The following is a 6671-nucleotide window of genomic DNA, read 5'->3' as shown; positions in this document are numbered from 1 at the left end:
GTTCCACTAGTTTGTTTTTGTTTGTTCATTTTTAGTTTCTGTATCTTTTTTTTTAGAGTTTACTTACTTATTTTGAGAGAGAGTGGGAAGGGCAGAGAGAGAAGTAGAAAGAGAATACCAAGCAGACTCTGTACTGCCAATGGGGAGCCCAACCTGGGGCTCAAACTCATGAAACATGAGGTCATGGCCTGAGCCAAAAGCAAGTCAGACACTTAACTGATTGAGCCGTCCAGGTGTCTTCCCATCCCCTTTTAAAGGCTTTGCCTGTTCTTTTTCTAGCTCCTTTAGGTTTAAAGTTAGGTTGTTTGAGATTTTTCTAAGTTCTTGAGGTAGGCCTGTATCGCTGTATACTTACTTCTTAGGACCGCTTTTGCTACATCACAAAGGTTTTGGACCATCGTGTTTTCATTTTCATTTGTTTCCATGTTTATATTTTATTTTATTTTATTAATTTTTTTGATTTCCTGGTTGACCCATTCATTGTTTAGTAGCATGTTGTTTAACCTCCATGTATTTGTGGTCTTTCCAGGAACTTCTGGTTTCATAGAATTGTGGTCAGGAAAGGTGCATGGTATGACTTCAACCTTTTGTATTTGTTGAAGCTTGCTTGTGACTAATATGTGATCTATTTTGTAGAATGTCCCATATGCACTTGAAAAGAATGTGTATTCTGCTGCTTTAGGATGGAATGTTCTGAATATATCTGTTAAGTCCATGCCATCTAGTGTGTCATTCACATCCATTGTTTCCTTGTTGATTTTTTGCTTAGATGATCTGTCCATTGATGTAAGTGGAATGTTAAAGTTCCCTACTATTACTGTATTGCTATCAATTCTTTTATGTTTGTTATTAGCTGCTTTATGTAGCTGCTTTTTGGGTGCTTCCATGTTGAGCTCATGAATGTTTACAATTGTATCTTCTTGTTGGATTGTCCTCTTATGATTAATGCTCTTCTTCTCTTTTTTACAGTCTTTGTTTTAAAGTCTAATTTGTCTGGGGTGCCTGGGTGGCTCAGTTGGTTAAGCCACCGACTTCGTCTCAGGTCATGATCTTGCAGTTTGTGAGTTCAAGCCCCGCGTTGGGCTCTGTGCTGACAGCTCAGAGCCTGAAGCCTGCTTGATTCTGTGTCTCTCCCTTTCTCTTTACCCCTCCCCTGCTAACCCTCTGTGTGTGTCTCTCTCTCAGTATTAAATAAATGTTAAAAAAAAAATGGAGTCACTTAACTTCTTGAGGCTTCCTGTAGAAAAAGGGATGAATTCCAATTCTTTAAAAGAAAAACACAAAGTCTAATTTGTCTGATATAAGTATTCCTACTGCAGCTTTCTTTTGACATCCATTTGCATGATAAAGTTTTCTCCATCCCCTCATTTCCAATCTTCAGGTATGGTCTAAAATGAGTCTCTTGTCAAGTACAATAGAGAATAGAGATGGGTCTTTTTTTTTTTTTTTTTTTTTTTTTAATCCATTCTGACACCCTATGTCTTGATTAGATCATTTAGTCCATTTCCCTTCAAAGTAATTATTGATAGGGATGTATTTATTACCATTTTATTACCTGTTTGTCATTGTTTCTGGAGATTTTCTCTTCCTTTCTTGTCTCTGTCACTTTTGATCTCTCCTTTGCACTCAATCTCCTTTAATATTTCTTTCAGGGCTGGCTTAGTGGTCACAAACTCCTTCACTTTTTGTTTGGTAAACTCTTTATCTCTCCTTCTAATATGAATAACAGCCTTGCTGGATAGAGTATTATTGGCTGCATATTTTTCCCATTCAGCACCCGGTATATATCATGCCACTCCCTTCTGGCTTGCCAGATTTCTTTTTGAGAAAGCTCTAGCTAGTCTTTTGGGTTTTCCTTTCTATGTTAAGGACTTCTTTTGTTACTTTTAAGATTTTTTTCTTTGTCACTATATTTTGCAAGTTTAAGTACAAGATGTCTAGGTGTTGGCTGCTTTTGTTGATTTTGATGGGAGTTCTCTGTGCTTCCTGGATCTTCCCCAGATTAGGGAAGTTTTCAGCTATTATTTCCTCATAAATTTTGTCCCCCTTTGCTCTCTCTTCTTCTGAGACTCTTGCAATATGTATTTTATTACGTTTGAGGAGTCACTGAATTCCCTAAGTTTATTCTTGTGTTGCCTAATTCTTCTTTCTCTTTTTTCAGCTTCATTGCTTTCCATTACTTTGTCTTCTAGGTCATTAATTCATTCCTGTGCTCCATCCATTCCTGCTGCTCATTGCATCCAGTGTGTTTCTAATCCAATTTATTGCTTTCTTCATCTCCAGTTTTTTTTGTTTTTTTTTTTTTGTCTTTTATCTCTGTGGTAAGGGTCTCACTGATGTCTTCTTTACTCAGGCCTAGAGAGTATCCTTATGGTAGTGGGTACTTTTGGCTGCAGATTTTTCCCTTTTGCACTTTGAAACAATTATGCCACACCTCCTGGCCTACAAAGTTTCTGATGAAAAATTCTGATAGTCTGGTGGGGTTTCCCTTGTATGTAACTCTTTTCTCTTGTTTATTTAAAAAAATTATTATTTTCTGTTGCTTTAATTACTATATAGACATCTTGGTGTGGACCTCATGTGGTTGATTTTGTTGGGGATATCTGTTTTCTTCCTCTTCTTCCTTCTACCTCTTTCTTCTTCCTTTTTCTATCCTTGTAATGTGAATGTTACTATACTTGGTAGACTCATTGAGTTCCCTAAGTCTATTCTCAATTTGTATAACTTTTGTCTCTCACTTGCTCAGCTTTAATTACTTTCTATTAGTGTCTTCTGGGTCATTAATGTGGTCCCTGCTTTCTCTAGCCTGCCATTTATTCTATCAAGTGTGTTTTTAATTTCATTTATTGTCTTCTTTATTTCTTTAAGGGTCTCACTGAAGTCTTCCACTCTTTTCTCAAGTCCAGTGAATATCTTCATCATCATTACTTTAAATTCTCTATCAGGCATATTACTTATCCCTGTTTTGCTTAGGTCTCTTGCTGTGGTTTGTCCTGTTCTTTGATTTGGGACATACTCCTCTGTCTCATTTTGTTCCCTTCTCTGTTTTTGTGTGTTAGGAAAGTCAGCTATGTGTCCTTGAAGTAATAGCCCTATACAGAGGTCCTATAGTGCCTGGCAGTACAGTGTTCTGTGTTCCCCAGTGTTCGCTTCAGGAAATTTGGGTTGCATGTGCTCTGCTGTTATGTGCTGGTTGCTTTTTCCTTCAGTTGTTTGCAGAGAGAAGCTCTGTTTGCCTATTGTGGGTAGTGTTTAGACCCAGCTGGGGTCTGGCACATTTTAACAAGGTATGTGCTGGTCTCCTTGTGTAATGAGACTTTCCACTGCTGGACCTGAGGCATATATTGCTAGAAAAGTTGTTGGTAGGGTTTGTTCCAGTCTTCTCGAGGAAGGGACTCATAAGCACCTGGACTGAGAAGGGTAGATCTGCTGTAGAGTGAGTGGCTGGGGCTTGGTGTAAGCAAGTTAGGTAGTGAGTGTGGGTGCTGCACTGCTTCCCACCGGTGGCCATGTGTTTATGGTGGGGAACAAGCGAAGGAAATAGCGCCTGCCAGCCCCTTTGTTCCTGGAGGGTCTCCTCGCCTCTCCTGGCCATTCTCTGAGATGAGTAAATCATTCTCCCTCATGTCTGCCCCCATGCTGTATCTCTGCTGGCTGTTGATGGTGCTTTGGCTTTAAGGGTGGGGATCGAGCTTCCTAATCACATCCAGGCTCTCCCATAGCCAAGCCTGCTGATTTTTGAAGTTCCTGACTTTAAGTCCAACTGTATGTAAGAACTCACGAAATTCGGCCCATCTCACTTTCAAAGCCAAATATCATAGGGTTCCCCGTGTAGGATTGCTGGGGTGATCGTCTGTTTTTTGCCCTTTACATCACTGTGTAAAGCTCCCTCCTGACCATAGATGGCTATAGTCTCTTTTCACCCCAAACCTACGTCTCTGCCCTTCCTACCTTATTCAGTGTGGTCTTCTCTACCTTTAGCTGTGGTGTTTGCTCTGCCAATCTTCAGATCATTTTCTGGGGTATTTATGCTGATATAAGTGTTATCTAGCTGTATCCCTGGGACAAGGTGAACTTTGGGTCCTCTGACTCCACCATCTTCCTGGCTTCCCCCATCCATGAGACTTTTTATTGTCGTTGACATAAAAATTGTGCTTATTTAAGGTGTACAACTTGGTGTTCATGATATGTATCTTAATCTAACCATTATCTCATTGTTTTGAATTTTGTAAGCTTGCAAACTTTATTTTGTACAAAAATATATGATTGTGTACAATTTTAATCAAAAGAGTAGTAATAATAAAAACCCAAACCTTAAAGGATAGAGTTCTGACAGGGCAGTCGCGAGAGACAGTATTTGGTGCTCTCAAGAGCCAGAATACAGGGGTTTCGGGCCCAAGGAAGTGGAGGGATTCTTACCATCACACCTACTAACTAACCCATCTGTGCAGTTCTGAGAGCTGCTAATGGGAGGGATGTGGGTAACACTGCCACAGGTGACACAGCTATGGTTCCACTGCACTGGAGGAAGCAGCTGTCCTTGGCCTCCTCAGGCAAATGGGTCACTGACATCAGTGGGCAAAAGGAGGGCTCTGCCTGGAACTCAGGAGATTCTCTGGGGGCACCTCTTACTACAGCTGGCCCTTGAACAACAAGGATTTGAATTGCACGGGTCCACTCTACATGGACTTCTTATGAAACAATACTGTAAATGTGTGTTCTCAAGATTTTCTTAACATTTGCTTTCCTCTAGCTTACTTTTTTGTAAGAATGCAGTATAAGATACACGTAACATACAAAATATATGTCCATGTCAAGAAGCGCCTATTAGTAGTTCAGTTTTTGGTGAGTCAAGTTATGTGTAGATTTAACTGCACAGGTGTTTGGCACCCTTGCCCCCCACATTGTTCAATTGTACTTCATGCCCAGTAGAGAAGTTAGGAGAAAACTATAGCTACCCAAAAAATGGCAGGACTGTGGAAGATCCAGATACTTTAGAAACGCAGATCTGTGTCACAGGGGAGTTTGTGGCAAGGACCAGAAGCTCACTGTCCCTTAGTTCCACCCTGCCAAAAAGGATGCTGGAGGGACGCTGCAAACTGAAGAAGAGGCGTGACTGACTCCTTCCTGTCTTCTCACTTCATTCTGGTGATGCTTCTGCATGCTGGCAGTGCAGTTCTTTCTAAGAGTGACAGCCAAACCCAGTTTGCTGGCAGAACCAGGTACACTGTGTCAGCCCCCAGCCATCACCCCACAGAACTTACTTCCAAGGCTTGAAATTCCACCACTGGCCACCTGGCAGCCCCTCTTCAGATGTCTGAAACCCAATCACGTGGGGACCCTTTCCTAAGACTCTAGTGTAATAATTCAGATGTGTATTCTTCCCTTCTCAGCCCAGGGAAACTGCAGTTGTCACCCTCATGATACTTTGGAACAGTGGTTGTTAAACTGTGGTCCCATGATCAGCAGTCACTTTCTCCTGGGAACTTGTTAGAAGCACAGATATTTTCAAGCACCACACGAGGGTCTACTAAGTCAGTAACTCTCATGGTGTGACAAGGGCTCTCTGCTTCACAAGCCCTCCAGCTGACTCTAATGCATGCAGAAGTTTGAAAACAACTGCCTTAGAGTTCTCTGCTCACTCTTTTAGTTGCCTAGTTAATAATTCTTTCCATTAAATTGTTTGAATAACTGGTGTGGGACACCCTAATAGAGTGGCATTCTACCAAAATGTTTAAAGAACTATCAACACCAATCTTTCTTAAACCCTGTGAGAAAACAGAAGAGGGAACTTTTCCCAACTCATTCTACATGGCCAGAATTACCACATATATCACTACAAAAGACTAATATCCCTTAAGATAATAGATACAAAAATCCTAAAAACATCAAAAATAATTAGTGCACTGCATCCCACAGCATATTAAACTGATTATGCACCATGACCAAGTGGGATCTAGCTCAGTAATTAATGCAAGGGTGGATCAACATATGAAGATCAACCAGTGTGATCCATCACATTAAGAGAATGAAGAATAAAACACAGTCATCTTGATGCAGAAAAAGTATTTGACAGAACTAACATCCTTTCATAATTAAAAAAAGAAAACAAGACACCCAACAAACTAGGAATAGAGGGGAACTTCCCACAACACGACAAAGGGAATCTATGAAAAACCTCCAACTAATATCATACTTAGGAAGTATGCCTGCTTTTGACACTGCTCTTCAACACTAAAAATTCTAGCCAGAAAATTAGGCAAAAAACTAAAAGACATCTAAACTGGAAAGGAAGAAACATATCTCTGGAGATGACATGATCTAATACACAAAAAACCCTAAAGAATCCACAAAAAAAGAACTCTTAGCACTAATAAATTCAATGAAGTTGTGGGATACACAATCAACACACAAAAATTAGTTGTATTTCTATACACTGGCAGTGAACAATCTAAACATAAAATTAAACAGAAAAACATCCCTTGGTCATATGGGTAGAAAGACTTAAATATTGCTAAGATGGCAATACTACCCAAGGTGATCTACAGGTTCAATGCAATCCCTATCAAAATACCAGCTGCCTTTTTTCCCCCACAGAAGTGGAAAAGCTCATTTTAAATTTTGTATGAAATCGCAGGAGTCACTGAATAGTCAACTTTAAATAATAAAGA

Source organism: Panthera leo, chromosome D4, assembly GCF_018350215.1.
Source record: "Panthera leo isolate Ple1 chromosome D4, P.leo_Ple1_pat1.1, whole genome shotgun sequence".
Taxonomy (NCBI): domain Eukaryota; kingdom Metazoa; phylum Chordata; class Mammalia; order Carnivora; family Felidae; genus Panthera; species Panthera leo.
This window is presented reverse-complemented; position numbering follows the sequence as displayed.